The sequence below is a fragment of the Anser brachyrhynchus genome (assembly GCF_964034855.1).
Source record: "Anser brachyrhynchus genome assembly, chromosome: 1".
In the NCBI taxonomy this organism is placed as follows: domain Eukaryota; kingdom Metazoa; phylum Chordata; class Aves; order Anseriformes; family Anatidae; genus Anser; species Anser brachyrhynchus.
The window spans coordinates 122,698,325-122,724,191 of record NC_137694.1 but is presented as its reverse complement, the minus strand read 5'-3'; the positions used below and the strand labels follow the sequence as shown (position 1 = coordinate 122,724,191).

The 25,867-nt window shown below is 38.3% G+C and overlaps 1 long non-coding RNA gene across 1 annotated transcript in view; it reads right to left on the bottom strand.

The window, feature by feature from the left end:
- LOC308187887 overlaps nucleotides 1-8,155 on the bottom strand; it is a 104,379-nt gene extending 96,224 nt beyond the window's left edge. Inside the window, exon 1 of the long non-coding RNA XR_013944979.1 lies at nucleotides 7,797-8,155. This is a non-coding gene — a long non-coding RNA (uncharacterized lncRNA). The remainder of the gene's footprint in view (nucleotides 1-7,796) is intronic.
- Between the last annotated feature and the right edge of the window lie 17,712 nt (nucleotides 8,156-25,867).

The window sequence follows — 25,867 nt, the reverse complement described above, 5'->3', positions numbered from 1 at the left end:
TTTTTCAAATCTTCCACGGACACCACTGGAACTTAAAACACTCAGAATGCAAAATTAAAAGCACAACTCTGTAGAAAAGCCTCACTGTTTTCAGTAAAGTGGTACCTCTCCTTGTTGACTCAATGGCTGACTGTCAGACAATACTTTTGATCAAGTACCCCACATGGATGGATCTTTTTTTTTTCTTCTTTTTTCTTTTTTTTTCCTTTTCTCCTCATTCCCCACCCTCACCCCCAACAACAACAACAACATTGTTCTCTGGAGTGGATGGAAAGCAAGTCCAGATTTTTGAATATTTTGTAGACAAGTTCCTCACATGAAAATTATTTTAACAAAGAGGTCTAAGTGAGAGTTTTATTAAAATACTTTTGAATAAACCAGGTAAAGACAAAGTGGTTAGTTTTGTGAAGGAGATTGATAATGCTAAATGAAATCCATTTGTTGCTGCTCAGCAGATACCACAAATATCTTCAATGCAAAGTCTTATTTTTATATGCACTTTCCTTTTTTTTTTTTTTTTTTTCATGTTGGGGGGAGTTTCTTCTCTTTTTCCCTTCAGTGATCTTTTTATCCTTTCACATAATTCCCATCTGGACACCCAAATCACCTTACATTGCTAATTCATCAACTTGCACTTCTCAAATAATGGTTTTCAACTCCATCGGTCATGCTGAATTATTGTAAGCCTACCACATTCATGACTGTGGCATCAAAATATATTTGCTCATTTGTTAGATAATTCATGAAATGAATTAGACTGCTGCATAATCCAATGTAACTGCTTTGTGCATCACTGTGTTCTTTATACAGATTGAACTTGTCTGCATGCAGAGAAATCTGGTAAGTTAACAGCCTCAGCATCTGAAAGCCTGCAACTTCATATTTATACACTGAAATAATGAGGAGTGGCAGGGAGAAGGAAAAGAGAATCTGGGGACAGTTATAAGGGAAACACCTTGCTTTCTGTGAGCTTCCTGGCTCATTAAACACAGGAAGCAGGGTTTGATATTTTTTTTTTACACCTTGTCTGATCTCTGAAAATGGGAATATGGGTCTTCTTGAATCTATAGAAACCTAAATTACCGCATACAGTATTTGTGAGGTGACTGCTTTAAACATCACCTGACAATCTCAAAGGTTCATTTAACACCGCTATAGCAACCAGTAAATAATTAAACATAGTGCTTTATCTCAAACTCAAAGCTATAGAGAGACAGGGATAATGAGAGGCTCCTTGGCCAAAGGAAACAACTTAGATTAAATCATTGCATCATTTTCTTTCCTAAGTGGGTATTTCTTCCCTTCTTTCATTTCAGCTGTTCTCCTGTAACTACACCACAGGAATACATGTATGGAATGTATATCCTAATGCTGATAAAATAAGAAAGACTAAATTCTGCATGCAGAGAGATACTGAGCATTGACATCAGCTGGGGAAGTTTGAGGGCAGACACATCAAAGCTGGTTCAGCTGATAGGTGAAAAATGTTTTAGTTATTCTATCTAAATTGATTCCACACAAAATTAGGTGACCCACTGTTAAGTATGACTCTTTGCTACTGTGTTTTTGAAAAGACGAGGGCTACATAGGTACCTAGAGGAAATCTGTGTATCTGAACTGGCTTCTGTTAAGCTGGTGATCCCAACCACAATGGTCTGTCTTCTCTGCAGGATGAATGGCAGTGATTCAGAAGGAAATGCATTTTGGTAAGGACTTTGGACCCATTCTGTGTGCACATGAGGTGTGAGTATACAACAATATACTCTATATTTCAAGAGTAATGTTGGCAACTCATGAATACATAGGCTTCTCTTCAAGGCCATCCTATGAAGTGCATAGTGAAGTAACAACATTAGAGCTTGCATCTGTGCTGCACGAAGGATACCTTTTCTGCATCTACCTGGCTGCAGGGTATGGAAAATTGCAACACCCACAATGATGGCTTAGAAAAAATTTAAAAATCAAAGCACAAGACAATTATTAAACAGTTTTCCGATGGTTTTTACCCCAGCTAAACTGCTAGTACAATAGTGGCAAGACAGGCAGAAGACAGGGGATCCTAAATAATTCCCAAATACATAAGATCATCCCCTTAGAAAAGTCAGAGGCAATGAAGATTAATGCTTTGTGAAAGCAAGAAGTGAGCTACAAAGATCCAGTTAAAATGCTTTCTAAAGAGAGGGTAAAAAGACATGATGATTTTTAATGTGCATTTGTCTTCTACATCTAACAAGCTGAATTAGAATAGAATAACAAGTTTAAAAAGAGATCCAATTCTTATTTTTCTCACAACTATCTGCTAAAAAATGTATAGTTTTCTCTAAAATTTGTGGCCTGCAGGCCCAAATTCCTCATCCTGCAAATCAGAAATAAAAGCAAAATGGGAGCTAAGATAAAGCATTTAAAAATGACTCTATAAGGACAGGCTATTAAGGCTTCCTGCAGGCTCACACGATTTTCTTAATAGATTATCTGTTTTCTTGTAATGGATAAAATTTGTCAAACATTTTCAGTGGGATGCTGTTCTCTGATTATGCCAAGAATGTAGGAGTGTAAGAGGGTTTTTTGTTGCTGTTGTTGTTTGTTTGTTTGTTTTGAGAGAGAGGAATTGGAAAGAGAGATGGAATCTGCATTTAGAGGTGAGTGCCATTTGCTACAATGAACAGAACATCCAGCCTGTGTGCTACGGATTTGAGATACTGAAAGAGGCACAATGATACTGACCAAGGAACAAAAGTAGCTATCCTATTTTATGGTTGACAATCGGTAACATATCCACCACATTAGAATATTGTATCTCTGGAAAAACACGTTATTGTGGTTGCTGATTTCTGTTTTCCTTTAATTTGCTTCACCAAACACTGACAGATTGATTGCTTGGCATGGTTATTAACTTTTCCATTCAGGCAGCTGTCTTGAAGGATCGTGTAGTTCAGAAACCTTGTATACTTCAGGGTTCTTCTTGTCTTAAAGGGAAGAAAAAAATATATAAAATTTGCCCCATAAGCAAATAGTTGATAGTATGATATCTCACTGTTGAGTGCAGGTTATAATGGATGGGACTGACATTCCTAAACAATGTGATCACTGTCAGCATGTTGATGTGTCTGAAAGTCCATCTAAACACACATAAATGGAAGCCATTTTCAGAATTACCTGTCCATCCTGATAATTTATAAGTAAGGCTATCTAGTGATGGTGAGAATTGCACGTCTCCTCTGTTTACAAATGCTATGGTAACCCGAGCCTCGGGGTTTAACTAAAACTGATTTAGTAGACTTGAACTTCAGAAGCAAGACATTAGACATCTGTTTCTGCAACTGGGAAGGTCTTTAGTATGCTCAGTTGCTGTTCATTCTTTTGCTTTTTCAGACATCACAAGAATCCTAACAAGTTGATGGGATGCAGAGGAACATCGCTGAAATGTAGAGATTCACGTGGGCAGCTTTCTGACCAATTAGTGACTGCTGGGTATTAACAGCAACTTTGAGACGGAGGTTATTCTTTTTCTCAGCCTTCATTCCTTGCTCTTACCTTGTTTTTTGCTTTCTTTTAATTATTGCATAAATAGACTTTTTCTCCACCCATTACTCATGGGCGGTTTGCCTTTACTCCACTGATAGAATACACTTAGAATACACTGACATGCTGCATGCAATGAAATAAGCAACATGTCAAAAAAAAAAAAAAAAAAAAAGACTAAACATGGATGAAAACCCTGAGGAAAAACTTGTCTACTGTGAAGTATTCCCACCAGACATCATTAAACTGTACAACACAAATCTTTTACAAGTCTTGCCATGTGAAATATGCTTAAAAAGAAGAACTAACATTTTCTTGGATTAAAATCTTATCTAAATCTTGAAAGCTGTGCTCAGGGCTCAGGGCAGGGGGCAGTCCAGTGACTCAGGTGTCTAAAATGGTAGTTTTGATCACAGTGGGAAATTGTGAAAAAAAAAAGAAAAGAAAAAAAAAGAAAAATGGAATGAAACCCTTAAGACGATCTTCAATAAAAATGTTGAATTAATTATTCATTTCATTATTAATTCACTAATAAGCACAATAAATTTATTGACCATTAATTCCATTGTGTGCTCGGAATAAAACCAAAAAGTGACTTTTCTATTTGCTAATGTAACATTTCAAACGTAGTTAAGACAGTGAATTGCTCTTCAAATGTGCTATGTAGATATATGTCCTGAGATTATTTGGGTTCTCTAAACTTCTTGCTGAGATTCTTAAGTTAAAAAACAACATTAATTATTTTGAACAAGCCAAATAGAGGAAAGCAATGGGAAGGAGGGAAGGAGGGAAGGAAGGAAGGAAGGAAGGAAGGAAGGAAGGAAGGAAGGAAGGAATGCACTTACATTCTAAATAAATCTTTTTCTTTAAAGGATACCCAATGGTGTTTCCATTTTAAGTGATTTGTTCTCTTTCCACTGCCCCACTGCTTAGAAAATTAATTACATTAAAATATCTCCTAAGCTCTCTTTCCACTGTTGAAGAGATGGATAGATTTGTGAGAGAATTATGCACATAGGTAAATTTCACACTTAGAAAATAAAAACACAAACTCCAAGTAGTACAGAGAGGTTTCAGAGTTGGCATTTGTCTGGCAATATCTTTCCTTGATGCTGCTTTTCCATTTTGTAGTATCAGCATAGTTATAGGATTTCATATGTTCTCCCACTGTTAAATGGATTTCCATACACACAGGAAGAGAGAAATTTCAACCAACCTAAAATTATGTTTGAAACTCAAGCATTAACTAGTGTTCCTTCCTTTGCCAGCCAGTAATAAAGCATTTTCAAGCCTGAGCTATAGCCGTCCAACGCTATTATTCTCCTGCTACTGGAGTACGCTAAAGCTGTACCTCTCCAGTTTTGTCTACATGAATTCCCTGAAATGTATAAAAAATACTGCCAATGATATATAAGAAAAAATCAAGTTCAGTCTCTCTTATCAATGCTAGCTTTGCAAGTCCAATGAGTCAAAAAAAAAATAAAAATCAATCAATGAAAACAGCTGGTCTGTGTCACTGCAATCAGGGACAAACCACATCTGAATCAGAGAGCACCGTTTTTACATGGTTAGTTCCGAAGGGATGATCTTCAGAGATAATCTTGCCCTGTGTCTGCAGAGTAAGCCATGGAAGAAATTTAGATAGTGCAGAATTCCATTACTAGGAAGTTTTTCAACATCATTTCCTTGAATAACATTGAAAAAAATGTCTTTTCCAAGAAATTGATAAGTTTTTTTTTTTTTGAAAGAGGAAGTCTAGCTCATTATTTTTAGTTCTGTTAACCATTTTAAAAGAGACAAAAGGTATTTTTTGCCACAGCCTAGATTTTCAATAATGAGTGCTGGTATTTCAGAAATCCTTAGGATGTGGCACACTGTTTCATAGAGCAAGGGCACTAGGCCACAGAAAGATGAAAAGTATGAAACAAATTTTCAAAATAACTTTAATTTGCAGATGGAAAGGAGAAATTTTCTTCACATGTTTTCTGGCTGGTGAAAGCTATTTTATAACTGCAGCATACATCTGTTTACTATGTTGCTCCAAACACCAAAAGGCAGAGTTAAAGGCCAGATGACAGTTGTAAGGCATGCTTAATCTGTCTTTCACTGTCTGACTCAACTCTATTTCTTTATGACATAAAAGAATTTGAAAATTCTGACTGTAAACATTTGACATAATATAGAAATGACAACCTAAAATTGCTTGTGCTGCTTTTCCTGCATCTGTTTGAATGCACGAAGCTTTAAGAAATAAGAGTAGACTGCTTTCCCTGAGGATTTTCTTCAAGTGTTGCTGTTATGCTATGACAGACTGCAAAAAGACAGAAGAGAAACTGGATTCCTCTCAGGGCCAAAACCATTAATGAGAAGGGAAGCATTCACCTTTAAGTCACTTTTTGAAACACTGCACAAGAACAGTGTTCAAGGTTTACTACAAACTGATGCTCATTCCCTAACCTTTGTGAAATGAGGTGCTGGCTCAGCCCAGCAAGGTGCTCTGAAGTGCATCACCTAAGTTTTGGTACAGAGTCAGACTTGCACTGCTAAGTTGCCTGCTTGTAGGGATGCCTCCATCCCCTTTCTAGACTAGAGCCCTGCTGTACAATGCAGAGACACGTGACATGTTTTCTCTGTAGTCATATGAAAGAAGCAATATGTGAAATGTTTGTCCAAACCCAAGGCAAAAGTAAGTTAGTCCAGACAGGAATACAGGGATCGCACACAGCTACAACCCCTACAAACAATCATAAACACATCTGATGCCAGTACTGCCAATGTGCAGGTTTTCACCCTTTTGACCCATCCCTTACCTTCACAGTTAATCCACACGTGGCTTCTATTAATTGTAGCAATTGCACACAGGAAGTGTGTAAACACTGGATGATTTTCCCTTACATAGCTGCAAACTGTGTTCCAGGCTTTTCTGTTCCTGTATTCAACAAGTAGGTATGAAGCCCATGGACTAAGTGCACATCTCTCCAGTGATGATGATGAGTCCACATGATCCATTCTAATTATCTTGTGTATTATCAGATTTGTATCATTCAACTGATAATCATAGCTGGAGAGGTCAAGAGTTTGGAGGATTTAGCGCAGAATTTGGAGGATTTCTTATGTGAAATTAAGTGATGGATAAGTTTAGGAAATTTTATTAAAATAAAATCTGGAAAAGAATGTTAAGGCTGCTAAGTCAAGCATTCAGAGGATACCATATATATGCAGCTTGTAATTTAGGAAAGATTATTTATTTATGTGATCACATAGTGGTTTTCTCTCCTGTTTTATCCATACCTCCTCAGGAAGCTAAGTGTGGTTTTCTTTCCAGCATAATAATAGAATATTCTGGTGGTTTTACTCAGGTAGGCAGCCAAGATCCACCACAACCATTCTGACACTCCCCCTCCTCAAAGGGAAAGGGGCAGAAAATATGATCAAAAGGGCTCAAGGGTTGAGATAAGGACAGGGAGATCACTTAACAATTATTGCCATAAGCGAAACAGACTCAGATTAGGGAGATTAGTGTAATTTAATACCTTTTACTAACAAGTTAGAGAAGTGAGAAAGTTAAAATAAAATAAAATAAAATAAAATAAAATAAAATAAAATAAAATAAAATAAAATAAAATAAAATAAAATAAAATAAAATAAAATAAAATAAAATAAAATAAAATAAATAATAAAACCAAACCACCTTCCCCCCATCCACCCTCTTCCACCTCCTCCCCTCAAGCAGTGCAGGGGAACGGGTAATGGGGGCTGCGGTCAGCCCCTGACGCTTCATCTCCGCCGCTCGCTCACGGTCCCTCCCTGCCCCTGCTCCACGCGGGGTCCCTCCCACGGGATGCCGTCCTTCCCGAACTGAGCCTGCGGGGGCTGCCCACAGGCAGCAGCTCTTCCAGCACTGCTCCCACACGGCTCCGTACCACGGGGTCCATCCATCCCCCAGGAGCAAACTGCTCCAGCACGGGTCCCCCACGGGCGGGCGGCAGCTCCCCCCAGACCCCCTGCTCCTGCGTGGGCTCCTCTCCACGGGCTGCAGCTCCGGCCCGGGGCCTGCTCCTGCGGGGGCTCTCCATGGGCCGCAGCCTCCTCCAGGCCACATCCACCTGCTCCACGTGGGCTCCTCCACGGGCTGCAGCGTGGAGATCTGCTCCGTGTGGGACCCATGGGCTGCAGGGGGACAGCCTGCTCCACCGGGGGCCTCTCCCTGCACAGCCCGCAGGGGAACTGCTGCTGCCTGCCTGGAGCACCTCCTGCCCTCCTGCTGCACTCACCTGGGGTGCTGCGGGGCTGCTTCTCACTCCTCGCTCTCTCAGCTGCTGTGGTGCAGCAGGTTTTTTTCCCTTCCTTAAATCTGCTCTCCCAGAAGCACAAAGAACATCACTTATTGGCTTGGCTCTGGGCAGCGGCGGATCCCTTTGGAGCTGGCTGAAACTGGCCCTTATCTGACATGGGGCAGCTGCTGGATTCTTCTCACAGAGGCCACCCCTGCAGCTGCCAGCTACCAAAACCTTGCCATGTAAACTCACTACAAAATACAGAAACAAAAAATGCCCTCCTGGTTCACATGAGCAGTCCATCATGCCCAGTGTTGTGACAGTGACAGTGAAAGAAGCAGATGTCTTCCCATCGTCCTCCCCCAGTTTGCTAGTGCATTAGGGATATTTGAAGGCATATCCTTTCCTTTTCTATTTAATATTCATGTACGGACTTGATGTCCACAGAGTGGAACAGACATCTGGAAGTCATCTGTCTCCATCTGAAGACAGGATTAGCTATCCTTGACAGATACTTATCCAACATAGTCCAAAAAATCCCTGGTGAGGAGCTTTCCTGTGTCACCTTTGCTAACATGATCTAGCTGGTCTGCTTACCTTCAGAAATCTTTCCCTGATATTTAACCTAACCATCCCTTCTTTCCTGTCATTTGAACTATGTTTGTTACTCTTCTGACCATCAACATGGCAGTTAACTTTTCTAACTTTCACAGCAGTTTTATGGAATTAATTTACAGCAAGCTATATACACTGTCACAACATAGTACCCAAAGTGAACATCAGCAATAAAAACTACTGTTTTAAGTTTTTTGAACCATGTGTTCTTTGGCTGTATTTACATGAATATATCAGGGAGTATTTTCTGGCACTGGGGCCAAGTGGGATGGCATGGCCTCTGTTGAACACTCACTCTCCAAAATAGGATGTCCATCAACTAAAACCATTCTGGTAAGCACTCTAATGTCTGAACAGCATAGGTAGTTATGTTCCTTGCTCTGTGTGGTTTAATTTAAAAATGTATAGTATAGCCTGTGTAAACCAAAATAAGATAAGTAAGCAAGCATTGATATGACCAGCTGGGTATTGTAATTGCTTATTTTTTGTTCACTTTATTAATTAGAGAAAGCTACTTGTTCACACACTATGGACACAGTATGTTCACACTACCTCATGGAATAAAATAGTGTTAGTGCATATGCACAAATTGTAAATCTTGATTGGTAATCTTTCTTTCTTTCTCCTTTTCTTAGGACCTGTGGGAACAGCGTGAAGTGGTGTCAAGGGAGGTTCAGGTTGGATTCTGGGAAAAGCTTCTTCACAGAGAGGGTGGTCGGGCAGTGGAACAGGCTCCCCAGGGAAGTGGTCACAATGCTTTCAGACATATGGTTTAATTTGTAGGTAGTTCTGTGTGGGACCAGGAATTGGACTCAATAATCCTTGTGGGTTTCTTCCAATTCAGGATATTCTATGATTCTTCTCCATTTCTAATAACAAAGGTCTTATCCAGTCTCCCTTTATTTTTCAACTCCTTGGTTTCCTTTACTTTCCAGTTCCAGCCTCCTATAAGTTTTATTTCTTATTTTGCAATATTTCTAAGAATGGCCCTTTTATCTGACCTTTCTGCTGAATCTATGTCACACTCCTTTGCCTATATAATTTTCAATATGAACTTTTGACCCTTTGATGTCTTCTGTCCATTTTGATGGCATGCAACAGCAAATAAGGTCTCTCCCTACCCTGCAATGTTATCTTACTCTTTGCACTTGTTGGTGGCCTTACCACCTTGTTTATCCAGGCTGAATAATATTTTCAATCTGTACGCAGTTATGTTGCTAAGTACAGATTGATACAGTACAATGAAAAGCACCCTTTTTCATTGTGTCCAGTTCCAGTGACACAGGAGTCTTTGTATATAGCTCTTTTTACTTTTTTTTTTTTTTTTTAATGTTAAGTATTTCCTCCTCTATGCTTACAGGAAAGCCACTTTCCCATTATACCAGTTGGTAGTCCTTTTTTTCTTTAACTCCCTCTCCTTTTCCATTCACTTGCTCTACCTAAAGCAATTTTCTTTCCCAATCATCAGATAATATTTATGCATTCCAATCTGTGAACAATAATAGAAATATCCCATTTCAAAAGCAGAGAGGGCAAATAGCCAAAAATAAGCTGTTTCAGTGGATGGGAACTGCTTGCCATGCTGTCTTGCCCTTCAAATACCATTTCAACCCTATTTAGCTTTTCTCATAGAGCAAAGAGCTCATCTATAATATGAAAGATTAAAACTTTTCATATCTAGCCTAGATAGTACCTTGGATGCAGTCTCTTGGCTAGGAGGAAAAAATCAAAGGAAATACAAATCATCTTCCACTCACCACCTAGAGGGATTCTGAAGCACTTCAGAAACAGATCTGCAGTGCACATGTGGGCAGAGCACCAGCACACAGTCTAAGCACTGGGCAGTGCAAGTGTGCCCAGTTAAAGTGCACCTCTTTGCAGGGAGGGAGCTGGCAGAGAGACTTGTGCTAGGATGTCTGCAGCTCTGCAGAGCTAGGTAGAGGTGTCCCCTCTAGTTTAAAGCTAAACCTTAAACTCCAGTGGAAAATTTTACTCCAAGAAGCCAAAAGAATATTTTCTACAATACGTGGACGGTTCTACTGTTTGTAGCAAGAGTCCCTATATGGTCTTACCTATTGGACTCTCTCCTAACATTTGTCCCCCTCTCCAATGCCCTCTGTTCTCATACCAGGAGCCTGGCTGGTGATTGGCACTCCATTTCCTTATCAAGCCCAAGCACTGGTCATTTCTACTCATCACTTGTACAGACTTAAGCAAAATTTCATGTCTCCTCCCTAGCCCAAGACTTACTTCATTCACACTCCACTGTCCACTTTAGAAGGTTTCTCAGGACAAAATACTTTTACATGTCAGAGCAAAACTTTCCAGGCAACTCATAGCTAACTCCACAAACATAAGCATACAACAGTATCATGCAACTATAAGAACACTTTTTTATTATTATTTTTACCAAATCTTGTGTACAAAATTCTTTCAGGTTCATTTTATCTTTTGTTTCTTGCAGAATATGATCTAGAAGCACAGATATATTATGATGCAGAAAATGCAGGAAAAGCTTTTCTTAGCTGATTAGGTTACTAAGGCATTATTAGGTATGTGGAGGAGATTGATCCAGAAGAATCAATTGTACTGGAAAAGGTTATATGTGTTTTCAGAAAGAAAATAGTAGAAGGAGGAGCAGGAATAAGAGCACAGGAAAAAACAGCTTTCAATAAGCTGCCCTTGGTTGCTATGGTTCCTACTTGTCCTGTCAATAATAATTACGAATAATAATACCTATGTGAGATTTAGACATAATCACACGGCTTATTGCTACCCTCACAAACACCAAAATTATTACTTCAACAGTATACTGAACCTTTCTTTCTCCCAGAACAGAGCATATGGCTTCAGCAGCCATACAGCGTCTCTCCCACCCAGCACATGTCCCTGCTCAGGGCTGAATCTCCAGTCCTAAGGGACTCCTGAGCCTCTACAGCAATATTCTCTGCAAGGATGCAGGTCTGGGGTGTTTTCTTGCCTCCCTGATGCAGCAGAGGTGTAAAATGAATAAGGAATGAAAACAGTTGGAAACTGTATGTCAGCACAAAACATAGCAAGATTATGGATATTTCTTTATTTCTGTTGGGTGAACTAAGAAGCTATGTTTTACTTCCAGCTAACTCTATACCCACTTTTTGATGGAAGAAACAAGGCTCATGGACACCTCATTCATCTTTATTTTTTTCTTTTTGTAGGGCCAGCACCCGAGGTTTTCACAGTCAGTCAGATACTGATCTCTACCTACATGGCAGTGAATGCACATTAAGTCTTACATCTTAGATGATGCGCGCTGGCATTCCTGAGAACAGATATACAACTGCTATATACACGTCATTTCTCTTTGCTTTCTACATATCAGTTTAGCAGGTGTGACCTCATGGAGGCAGGTGGCACTGTTCAGCAACATCTTGACTTTGTCTGGGATAAGATCAGATTTTCGACCGAGCTACAAAAGCATCCAGAAGTCTTTGCATTGCAAGGAAGTGATAATGCTCTACTATGAAAAGTAGAGCAGGAAGGTTTTTTTTTTTTAACACATTTTATTACGAATGTAGAAAGGTACTCCTTGACTATGTTTACCTCCTGAAAATATTTAATTTTGAATTATGATTTATATTCAAATAATTAAACATGAAATTAAAACAATTATGTAGCTATTGTAACAAATGAATAGCAAATTAAGAAACACTATAATCATGCATATTATTCATATTTTGTTCAGTAGTCCTCTTATACAAACCTGATGTTGAATTTCCTGATTACATGTTTTTCTAATAAGAAATGTTCCTCTAATAAGAGATGTTGTCTTGATCTGCATGTTTCCATTATAACATCCTTAGACAATAGCACAGCTGTGGCATTATTGCTACAGACCTGTACCTTTTCCTGAACCAGTGGACCAAAGAATTCAAGATTCTGTGAAGAATTAAGAAGATTCAAGAAGAATAAAGAAAGAATTCAAGTGAAGACCGTGAGAATTCTGTGAAGACCTTGAGAAGATCTGTAAGGCTAAAATGCCAAGGGAATACAAGGACTTGATTATCATGTCCAAGCTAATATATGTTTTCTATGATAATTTTGGGCAAGTTTTGGCTTTTTCCAGAGTAATTTATAATATTTAATTCTGTGTTTTCTAATTTCCATCCTTTGGATATCTGTAATGATTTTGCCCTCTGAAAGCAATGTGTTCTATTTAAGGTAACAAAAATTCAGGCATTTGCAAAATTGAAGTGTCCCCTTTTCCAGTTATCTTCTGAAAGCGTAAGCTCTTCACATTTTACACTATCTAGAACAAGGAATGATTTTAGCAGAATAGGAAAATAAACGTATAATACATATAAATAACATAATAATACATAACATTAATAAATTTTGGATGCAGCAACTCAAATCCTCTGATCCTGAACAGATTTTAGACATTGTCACCTGCAAATTTATGAGAGAAATTGGAGATGGAGGGATTAGAGGAAGCAAAATATTGGGATAGAACAAACATGATGTGTTCTGGTTATGTTTTAACCTAACCACTCTCATTCAAATGTGTATGTTTTTTTTTAAATTTGCAAGATGTGTTGAAAGTGACAGTCAGGTACCAATAAGAAATATTTTTCATATAGCACAGAAATGTCTACCCTTATAGGAACTTGGAGCAATACAGTCTCTTTTTTGCTACTCATGACATTCTCTATTATATTTAGCTTCATTATGATTACTCTAATTACAACAATAATAATTAATAATTGACTTTATAGAATTCTTGCAAAGTACTCAGGGGAATGTTATATAACATAATAAACAAACACAATGTAGTAGCATAATCTTTGAAATTCATAATCAGAAGGAAATTATGCATAATTTAATATTTGAAGTTTGTTATTAGAAGGATGAGATCACCAGCTTTTTGCACATCATACAGTCCTTGCTTCAGGAACATAGATTATGAACTCAACTAGGTGTGAATTTTTAAGCAACACTAAAGCTGATCTTTTCCCACAGCTGGTAAGGGAACATCATCATATGCAGTTGGAGGCAGAAACAGCAGTTCCTCTTTCTGTTTGTTTTAGATTTTTTTCTCCAAATGAAGAACTTGACTTTACCTAGCTGTTTTCTAAGTGTCAGAAAGTGATGAAAAATTACCTTTTTTTTTTTTGTCAATTAATCTCTTCTAAACAGTCAGCTTCTAAGACATTCCATTCAACTGTTTTTCACAGTGTCCTTCTGCACAAAATGTCCTGCATACAGCTAGATAAATACATAATATGATGGGTGAACAATTGGCTGATGGGTTGGGCTCAAAGGGTTGCAGCAAACGGGGTTACATCAGGCTGGCAGCAAGTCACTAGTGTGGTTCCCCAGAGCTCCGTTTAGGGCCAGTTTAATGTTTTCTTAAATGACCTGGATGCAGGACTTGAATGCACACTAAGTAACTTTGCACATGACACTAAATGAGGAGGAAATGTTGACTCCTTTGAGGGTTACGAGGCCTTGCAGAGAGATCTTGACAAATTAGAGGGCCAGCCAACCACCAACTGTAAGAAATTTAGCAAAAGCAAGCGCAGGATTATGCACTTGTGATGGGGCAACCCTGGATATATGTACAGACTGCGGGACGGGAGGCTAGAGAGCAGCCTCATGGAAAGGCATCTGAGGGTTCTCATTGACAGCAAGGCGAACATGAGTCCTGTCATCCAGGAGGGCCAACTGTATTCTGGGGTGCATCAGGCACAGCATTGCTAGCCGGTCAAGGGAAGGGATTGTCCTACTCTGCTATGTGCTGGTGTGGCCTCACCTCAAATACTATGTGCAGTTTGGGTCACCACAGTATAAGAAAGACATAAAGCTATTAGAGAGTGTCCAAAGGAGGGCTACAAAGATGGTGAAGGGTCTGGAGGGCAAGATGTATGAGGAGTGGCTGAGGCCCCTTGGTTTGTTCAGCCCAGAGCAGAGCAGGCTGAGGGGAGGCCTCATGGCGGCCTGCAGCTCCCTCACGAGGGGAGCGGAGGGGCAGGCGCTGAGCTCTGCTCTCTGGGGACAGCGACAGGACCCGAGGGAACGGCATGGAGCTGGGACAGGGGAGGGTCAGGCTGGGGGTTAGGGAAAGGGTCTGCACCCAGAGGGTGGTTGAGCACTGGGACAGGCTCCCCAGGGCAGTGGTCATGGCACCAAGCCTGTCAGAGTTCAGGAAGTGTCTGGACAATGTTCTCAGGCATAGGGTTTAATGTTGGAGTGGTTCCATGTGAAGCCACAAGCTGGACTCAATGATCCTTGTGGGTCTCTTCCAAATCAAGATATTCTATGATTCTCTGATAACCTACTTTTTCAGCACAAGGGTTCATTCTTTACTATAAGGATTTTTATTTTTCATGGTTTTTTTTTATTATTATTATCATTTTTAATTTCAGGAAGGCTTTTTTTCATATATCTGGGGAAAAAAATAAAATAAAATAAAAAATACATCAGCACAACCTGAAAGAGGGAAGACAAAAAAATGGACACCAGATAATCTGTCAATGCCTATATTTCTGACATTTGACTTTATTCTAATATAGCACTTCACTGTTCATGCATGACACAGGTAGGTTTTTATACTGGGAAACAGAATAATTCACTCTGTCATCTTAAGTTGTTACTGCGTAGATATAATTTGTTAAGGCCTTCTGAGCCTTACGCTCCAAATATTTTATGCTTCATTTACATCAAGAGAGCTTACTGGTGAACAAGTGATTGCATAGCAGATATCACATATCAAATTCCATCTATAATTCTGCTTTATCAGATTTTTAAGCCATACTAGTCTATCCTGTAGACTCCTATTGGTTTGTTTCTAGTTTGTTTCTGACCTTGTGCCGATGGAAAAGTATCACAAATAAAAGTTTGTCCAATATGTTATTATCACCATATTATTGCTAATATATCACCAATCCACACATCTGATGCCATTGTGTGTGCTCTTTTTGCATTGCAGTTGACTGTCAGATGGAAAACTATACAGCTATGAATTGTTTTCCTTGGCAATCAATCTTCAGCAGGGAAACGACTGTGGTATTTCTGCTATAACAGGATTTATGAGAACCCTCAGCTACTACAAGCAGTTGTGACGGTACTGCACAGTATGCCAGCTTTGCTCATTGGTAAACTGGGTAGCTTGATGGTTGTGTTATTTATCTCCTGCAGCAAACATTTCAGCTTATGAACTATTAAGAAGAAATACTTTGAAGAGGAGGACGACAGAACAAGATTACTCACAGGAAGATTACAGAAACCAAATACATGTTATTGTAATCATTTTTAATCACAGTGATTCATATTTCTGTGATATTCTAGGAAGCTGGCGCTATTAGCTAGAAACGACCCTTTCTATTAGCAGGTGTTGATCCCACTGACACACCAAAGATAGCATTTTTTTCTGCACTGTTTGGATGCAACAAATTCAGATCGTAGACTGTTCCTTTCTACTAAATCTAGTATTCCAGAGAAATATTGGAAAGAAGTGTGGGAATTATTTTAATTGTTTATTTATTTATGTAAATTTTAAACTGTGCACACAGGCATCAGACCATGACAGTAACACAACAGCACACAGCAGAATGAAGCACAGGATAAAAAATGGAAAGCTCCTCTGCAAGTGATTTACATCTGCCCCTCAGGTAATACTTCAACTTTGTAGAAAATATTTAAATACTAAATAGATAAACTGAACAAGATTTAAATCAGAGACAAGCTTGGGAAAAAAAAAATCACAGTCACAGAGTCAAGATTATGGCACTCACATAGGAAGGGGCGGAAACATCCTTATTTATGTCCCTTTAGTAATGAATGTTTCATTACATCTAGAAATTAGAGCAGCATTAACAGCAAACCCCATGCATGTTTTACCTCACCATTTTCAGTGCAGATTATACAGAAATCAAGCTATTATATTCTGGCAAGTGTATAAATACAGCAAGGAACAAGTGAGAATATTAATTACAATAGATATCTTTAGATGTTCAGAAAAATCCTTAAGTTCCTTTATGTACTTGGGTATATGGCTTCAAAAAAATCAACTGATCCGGACTCTGAACAAAAGTCCCCCACTGCAAAACAGCTTCATCTTTGTAGCATTCAAGTTAAAGAGCAGAAGTAAATGTAAAATGTAAAATGCTGGTGAATTAGCACCACCATGAAATGCAGTTGGTTGTACTAAAGATCAGCAACAAAGAGAGGCATTTACATGAGCAATATATCCCAAATAATAGGAGAATAAAATACACTTATTGCAGAAGATGGGCTTCCTGTCACACTTCATGACATGGAACTTTAGATTCATGAGGGATCAGACTGCATAAACAAGTATGAGAAACGTGCAGAAGGAGTAGTGTAGAAATCTTATTAGAAACCACTCTGATGTCTAGTGTCCTGCTAGAAGAGGATTAATATCCTTTTCTAAAATCTTATCATATACTCTTGATACCTATGTACCTGTACTGATTGCTTCAACAGGGGCTTTGGCTTTAATTTCCTGTGGTAATGGTTCCCCACTTTAGTTGCATACTATATGGAAATGTGCTTGCTTTTATCATGCTGGAATTTCCTGCTTTTCATCTAATAGACTTTCACCTCTTTGTGCGCTGTCAGAGCAGAAGAAATGAAGCTCCTACTTTCCTTTAGCATGTCAGTAGTCATTTCATGTGTATTTTGGGGTGTTTGTTATTTTTGTGGCTTTGTGGGTTTTATTTTCTCCCCCCTTCCCCCCTTCCAAAAGTAATCAATCCTAATCTAAAACACTTCTCTGGCTGTTTTCATTGACTCATTTTTCTTTCTTTTTGTTGTTGTTGTTGTTTTGACATCTACATACCTACTCCAATTCTGCTATATTATTTTCCAGGTGGAAACGCAGCACAGAATACATGCACAATGACTACACCACTCATTTATCTAACATCACTGAGTTACCTAATGTGTTCTTTTCTTCTACTCAAAGATTATTATTTTTCTTAGAGTTATACAACCGTTGGAAGACGTGCATAGTATTAATGCTCATATAAAGTCCAAGATCTCCAGCTGAACCCCAACACCCAAACAACACAGGAAGAGGAAACATTTGGCCCAAAGGCCAAGTTCATTTACAGTGAACAGAACAATATGCCAAAGAGTTTTGTCTGTACTGTTTTTTCCATGACACTATCATGTGTTCACATTTGTCTCATAGTTCAAAACAGAAGATAAAGTCAGTACTAAAACAAAACAAAACAAAAAAAACAAGATGACCAATAAAATATTGTATTAATCCATTGTGATGCTCAAAGAATTTCTACACATATTTGTAAGCCTCCTACAGGAGCATGCAACTGTCATGACCAGATTCTTTCTTGCATACAACATGACCTGCTGGTTATGGTTCCCAACCCTACTTTTGGCACTTCACGACTCATCAGATTGGTTTAAACTCACTGTGTATGACCAGGAACATATACATCCTAGGGAATACCAGAACACAATACACTGCAGTTATTTCTCTGTCTTAACTCCAGCTCAAAGCAAGTCTCATAGAGAGATAAAGTTTTTACTTAATTTTACTGTTTCTGAGACTTCCATAAAGTATTAGAAGAAAAATCTTAATTATGTCCTTCATTGGTACTGACACTCATTTTAATCCCTGTTATGATATTTGCAGGAACTGTGGCCCAGATTTACACATACTTAAGAGATTAACTTCCACTGGTTGAGGCACTGAATGCGTTTGAGAATCTGGTCCCAGAAACTTGTTGGATTGAGATTTCCACACAATGTATCCATTATGTGAGAGCACAAAGTGACAGAACTGGGAAGCGTACACAAAGCTGGTCAGAAGGTTTGCGTAGAGCCTTCAGCATGTCTCACTCAGGCTAGAGCAGGCAATTCCTGTATTGCTTCCTTCAGAAGACTTCAGACTTGAATGTTGATTTATATTATCTTACATTTCAATGGAAAAAAAAAGAACATAGGGAAATATCAGGCATGGAATTGTGTATTATCTATATCAGAAGCTTTCAGTTTCCTTAATCTGTATATTTCTAAGTTTCTGCAACAATGATGTACAGCTATTTAAAAAAATAAAAATAAAAATCTGTTGATAATGCAGCATACATGAGGTTTCACTTTCTGAACCACCACATAAGTAGGGTATGACACGTCAAAGATCTACAGATCTCTATTCTAGGAGGAGAATGATGGTGCAAGAGTACTCTGTATTAAGTAATACGTCAAGATGCAAACTGATTTGCCATATTCATTCGTTATCTGTAATTACATTCAGTGATTTGATAAGCATTGGTAATGTGTTTGGTACAAGACTTTTTTCACAAAAGAGCATGACAATGGCAAATACCATGAACATATCCATTAGTAATTATATTATGCTACTTCCTCACCGTGCTTCATTTTATTTTTTGTTAATGAAGCTTTTCACATCAGATATCCACTCTCTCATTTCAAGTTACATTTTTCTTGCAAAAATGCAAACTACAGATACCTGATAAAGACTTGCAGAAGGAACATGTTAACATTTACAAATCATTCAGCATAACGGGACTGGATATTAGGAAAAGGTTGTTCACTGGAGGGTGGTCAGGCACTGGAACAGGCTCCCGAAGGAAGTGGTCACAGCACTGAGCCTGTCAGAGTTCAAGAAGCCTTTGGGGAATGCTCTCATACATGGGATTTGATTTTAGGGTGGTCCTGTGTGGAGCCAAGAATTGGACCCCAATTATCCTTGTGGGTTCCTTCCAGCTCAGGATATTCTGTGATTCTACGAATGGATCAGCAAACAGCAGCTGTCAGTGCCAAGGTCCCTACATCTTCTCTATACACAGACTTCCAGGTTTAGACCAGTCATCGGGATTGAACATCCCCTCTGCATGCACATGACTCAGCAGTCTGAAGTGTCACTTGCTGTTAGAGACTATTATGTTTGGAGGAGAGCTGGAAGTGCGTTGGGATGCACACCTGGAGCAGGATTTGTTTCATTTACTCTGAAAAGACTCTAGTTCAGAGCCACCAGAACAGCTCTGCAGAACAAAGCAGTATGCAGGAAGCAGGGACAGCTAGGGAATCTGCTTTGAAATTGTGCTGCTGCTCTAAAGAAAAATGCAGATTCAATCAAATATATTTCTGTCTAGTATGAAAAAGACATGAAAATGTACCAGCTTTAGGCACTAAGTAATCACTGTTTGCAGTTATATACTACTTTTGGTGATAACATTAAGTAATGTATACTCAAGACCCTGCGGGATTATGCTGTAATATATTCCTAAATTTAATAGGATCATACAAAGAGTTTATTCACTCTATCATAGGATGTCTTCATGGACAGCACTGGATTTTTGATCTAGAAATGTCAAAATAATGTTTACTGTAGTACATCAATATCTAAAATAGAATTTAAAGAAAAGTATTTAAGTAAAGATGAAATTTGCAATTAAAGAATGGAGAATACCAAAAAATACCAGATGCTAGTTTGGAATAGTCCTCAAGCTTTCAAGCCTGAAAGTAGAAGTAACCAACTGAGAGAGTCAGCAGGACAAAGACACAATACAACTGAGAACTATTTTCCATTTGTATGAGCAATACACACAGCTGCCTCTGTAGCTTCCACTATAAAAACAAAACACTGCCATATTTTAAAGTAATGGTCCAAGATCATATAGCTATACAAGCACAGAATCACTTTATACAGTGTTTCAAGCTATTTCTGCAGTATTTTCATAAGCGATTAAGAGCTATCTTCTACGCCCACTCTAGTCAATAAGAATTTTACATTCAACCAGGATTAGAAATAGAGGATCTGAATCAAAGCTCTTCAGAAATTGTCTCGTTGAGGGCAATGTAAAGCAAGCTTGCACTTGCGTGCTTTGCTAAGAGGAGGAGGAAACATGCTCTTTGTATTGCTCATTTATCTAAGTAACCAAAAAAAAAAAAAGGCAAGGAAGCCAATTTTTAAATTTTGCCATCACAGCTCTGAAGCAGAATGGCTCAGTTGGAAGACATGGAAATTAGCCTGTGGCAAGAGGCTATAGAGACACCACAGTGATGTGAGAAAGCAGTACAGCATTTCTCTTCTCTAAAAGTTAATGATCTATTTCTGGTGACATGTAGATATGAGCCAACTCCCCCAAGTGTCCATGTGTTCTGATCTACACAGACAGGACATTTAAAAATGCCATTGGTATATAGATATTTATGCAGTAGTAAATAAATAAATATACTCTCTTCACCTGCAAAATTTTCTCTGCACAGAGCTTGATAAATGCTGACATTTCTAATAAATGCAACAGGACGATAGTAGAACAGTAAAGTTATGAATATGAAAAGTTTCTATAAGAGAATAAGCAATTATTATTCAGTCTGAACATACATACAAATACATAGAAATTGTTCTGCAACAGTGAAAATGTACCAATCCCCAAATCCTCTAAGTGAACAAGCAACATCATTATAATGATTAACACTGATGTTACACTGTGCATATTATGATGCACAAATACTTAAAGTGTCAGTGTAATGTATAACAAGACAACTCTCCATGCTTTCCTTGGGCTGTACAATGATCTTTATATTTATTATAAATCTATTCAACATCTTTCTTGATATGGATCGTCCTTCACTGCCAACTTTGAACTCAGAATAAGAAATTGTTCACACTTTCTTCTGCAGCTTATAATGGAGACAGGCTATACCAAAATTTATTATGTTTTCCTTTAACAAGATAATGTAGGAACATATTGTGGAATATTGTTGGAATGATATTGACGCATCATTTCATTTTGGGTCAATTTAGACTTACAATCTTGTGCACTCTTTATATAGAGGGTAAAGGTCTTATCAGAAAACTAAGTCAAAACCTTATTTCGAGGCTATCCTTTCAGAAAAAGATGACATGCTCCTGAGCAGCCACGGGGTACTTAGAATCATAGAATCACAGAATATCCCAAGTTGGCCAGGACACACAAGGATCAGTGAGTCCAATTCTTGGTTCTACACAGAACTACCTACAAATCAAACTCTATGTCTGCGAGTGTTGTCCAAACACTTCTTGAACTCTGACAGGCTCGGTGCCATGACCTGTGGAGACTGTTCCAGTGGAGCCTGTTCCAGTGCCTGATCACCCTCTTGGTGAAGAACCTTTTCCTGACACCCAGTCTGAACCTCCCCTGATGCAGCTCCATGCTTTTCCCTCTTGTCCTAGATCATAATTGTAAAGCTTCCTAGGAATATTGTGATAATAATAAGTGATGTTAGATATTGTGCACAATTGGCTACTGCGCTTCAAACCAGTCTGCTATTTCGAAAGTCATTGAATGGCTATGTTTTTTAGTGATTACATGAAGACTATACTTCAGACTCTTAGTACTGCTTGAAATGTTACCTGTTTTGTTAATACTTATATGCACAACCTAAGCAACTGAACAAGATTCACTGCAGAACACATCAGCAGGTAAGTCATTTCCATTAATAAAACATATTTTTAAAATCTCATCTTAAGGAAAAAAATAAGTTTAATTATACATAGAAAATAGAGGTCTTAGCAAATAGACAGACAAACTACAAGGGAAGCTGAATTTTAGCAAAAATGGAGGGATTGAAAGACAAGTGTCTTTTTTATCCCTCCCCCTCCCTGCCAATTAAGCATTTTGACACATGCAAATATAATGCCTTTAAGAAAAAGATCCTCTTAGTTGCTGTGAAAAAGCTGGTTGGTAATACTCTAAAAATCTATGTTCCATGTGAATGCATATATTAATACATCAGAAAAGCCATCCTGATCATATGCATCCTAACATAACCATTTCTGACAAGAGAACTGCTAGATAATTTGATTCTTTCTCTCCTAGAAGATTTTTTTGCCTATACAAACATTTAAATACAGTTTCTGTACCTACTGCCCAAGTTACCTCGGGGTAGAGGAAAGTGATACTTTTGAGGAAGTCTGATCTATTCATAGGGTATCAGATTTCTAGGTAAAGTTTCACCAAAGTAAATGAGATGGATAACTTTCTGATAAATTCTGACTTAAATCAGTAGACTAGACTTCAGAATTGGATGAATGTAAGTAACTAAATTATACAAAGACAAAGCAGAGACTAGCAACAGGATCTAGCACTTCATTTCTTCTCCTTTCTCCACATGAGAACCTTTCATTCGTATTTTCCATTGTACCATAGACAATTCTTTCCAACCATAATGCTAGGCCATTTAAGTGAAAAAAACACATATGTTCCAATCCTCCTCAACCAATCTGATGCAAAAACAGAGTACTGATCCATTGCAGAACCCAATAGTGAAAGTTGAATTCTCCTCTCCATTAACAAACACATTTTCTGGGGTGTTGGTAAAAGCAGTTCTCTAGACAATTCAGTATATTTCTCCTTCCCAAATCCCAATTGGTTTTATTCAGCAACGAGAGGTAGCACATTAAGAAAATTAAGTCCCTCCAATACACAAGCAAAAGTGATGCTTTTTGCTATTAATCTCTCAGAAACTGATTCTCTTGAACAAAGCAGAGGACCCAAGACAGCCTGAGGTCATGCAGCACATCCCCAACTTGGCTCTCACTCCATCTCAGCACTGCTATATGTTCTGTTAAAGCACTCGTTTTCCATGTGCCCTTAATTTCTGAAATGCTTAGAATCATCCAGGCAGTATCAGAACTAGTTTTGGCAGGATCTTGGTGACCCACTGTGGGGTGCAGGATCTGTCCTCCTTCCCCTATCCTTGTCTTCCAGCTGCAGCTCCCCATCCTAGCTCCACCCCCCCCCCCCCCCCCCCCCCCCCCCAAGAACAGGATGGAACTGCATCCCTTCCTTTTTGGCAAATACATCCAAATTTATGACTATTTTCTCCTTAGGCACCCTTAACAGGGATCCAACTGCCCACTAGCTCAAAATCCAGAAGTTAAAACCTCATGGCTTTACTATTAATGCATTCAGAGCAATTGCCTACAGCAGCCATTTTGAGATGATTGTAATTGCAAATCCATATAGCAAAAAGTTATTTACCTTCTTAAGTGACGAGTACCTCCCATGTTTATGGAGTAGGGACAGAAATCATGTGTAGCCATAGACTCAGAGATTCATGGGCCTTGCCTCCAAAGATTTGTAATCTTCCATATCTTCTTTTAATTGTTAATATAATTTTATTGAACCAGATGGCTGGCAGTAGGTGCTGAATTTCTTAAGAGGATGAATGTTTGGTTTAACTTTCAAACAAATCAACTTATCCACCAACAATTTTTTCTGGAAAGTCAATTCTGTATTCATCACAAAGCCCAAGAGCTGGATTTCTGCCTATTCTATTCAAACCAAATGAGCATACTAAGGAACCTGAATATGCTGCAATGTAAAAATTTCAAAACTATTACTTTAAGCCATGAAAGCAGTGTATACATCTGGATACACTGGATCTACCAAGCCCCCTTGTTTTGCCATAGACATGATATCTGTAACTTCTCAGGAAGCACTGAAATATTACCTTAGTGTTTCAGTGTTCAAAACACTGCTTATGCCTAGTCTGGAACGCAAACACAAAAAGACTACTAGATATGAATCAGATTAGCTCAGTCCCATCTCCCTCCAAATATTATCACAACCCAGGAAAATATTACACAAGTTACTATTATTTTCCATCTCCTATCCGCTCCCCCATTATCTTGCAGCTCCCCGCCTTTCTTACTGCCTGTTATTTTCACAAGAATCAATAAATTGCTTCACAGCCATTTTACTATTCTTCTATTATTCCCTTGTTTCTTTAGCAAGCAGTAAATAACCATACCTATTACAAAAGTGTTCTACAGAGACCAATTGCAGACACAGGTTAGAGTTTCACACCTGTCTTAAAATCTGTGTGTCTATAGCGACATTAGCTTTGTTGTGGAGGAGAATGCTGTGCTGATTCTTTCTCCCATGATTTAGGGAAGCAATATTGGGTAAGATTGTTCAGCAATGAAACTCAGTAGAAAGCTAAAAGATTCATCTTAATATTATCAACACAGCCAAGAACAAGTGTGATATTCACAAGTAACGTGCTCTGATTTCAAAGGTACTGCCCCAGATTTGCATCTGTATAGGGGAAGCTCACATTTCAGTTTTGTGTTTTTCTTTATGATGCTTATAACTATTACTCATACAATGATTGTAGGTTGTAGTATAGAGACATTTAAGTATGACAATTTAATTTTCCTTCATTATGCAAGTCAACCATCAAAGCTGTATATAGAGGTGTATTTTTTAATTAACAAGATTTGATTAGAAACTTTAACTAAATTTTGAGCAGTTTTTAAAAATCAGTATTCCATTCATCATATCTGTTACATATAACCAACTCATCAATCTAGTGGTGGTGCTGAAATAGCTTAAGTAACTTTAAAATATAGCTGCAAATGTAGGTTTCAATGTGACACAAAGCTCTGCAGAGAAAACATTTGAGTACTTCGAACACACCTTATTTTGAGCTATTTCCCTCAGTCCTTCATTGTCATGTATTTCACTATAGTTCTTGAACTCAAAGTACTAGGGTTGTCTTAGTTGTGTTTTTATAACGTAACCCATTAACATTCTGTGAAGACTAGAAAAATCAACACCTATGGACTTTCTGAAGGCTACTTTGAGCAGATTGCAATGACCACATGATGAACAGAGGGGAAAAAAATGGAGTGAATGTAAGGGAGGTGCAAAGCGAAGGCCTATTTTGAAGCTTCCCACCTTCCTTAGAAGACTTACAAAATGTCACTGTCTTGCCCATATTTACTGATGGCTTTATGATGTTGTGTTTTTTTTTCCCCTGTGCTACACAATGAAGTTATTTACTTCTGAGAAATACTGTTCTATGGCAGCTCTAGCTTAGGAGACCAACAACTTACACTGTCCTTGGCAACGGTGCAGGACCTGCCATCACATAAAAATGAACTGTTCTTGAATGTCTCCAGCGTATTATTGTGCAAATGTGCTTTTCTTTAGCATTGGACCTGTAACCTTTCTCAGCCTTTTTTTTTTTTTTTTTTGTCTTGAACACATACTATTGTACCAAATAGACAGTAACAAGCTTGTTTTCATGGAAAACAGGGTCATTACTTTGACAGCTGACAAAATTCTAGGACATATTTTCTCTTGATAATAACTCTGCAAATACTTTATTTTCTCATGTTTGTCTACAAAAATGATTTACAGTGGCAGCAGATATATGGATAGAAACTTAAAAACCCAACTTCAACCCATTCTTTGTATGCTAAGTGTTTGGGGACACATGGCTCACGCATTTGTTCTTGAGTACCATTTACATTTCTGTGAATTGTAGAGTTGGTAGTGGGCAACGTCTTGAAAATTTAGAATTTGCAGATATATTTAAGGCACAATCAGAATGAAGAAATCTCCTTCCCTTCTGTATCTGGTATATCCTAGAGTGTGAATCTAGGGAAAAAAAAAAAAAAAAGCACATCA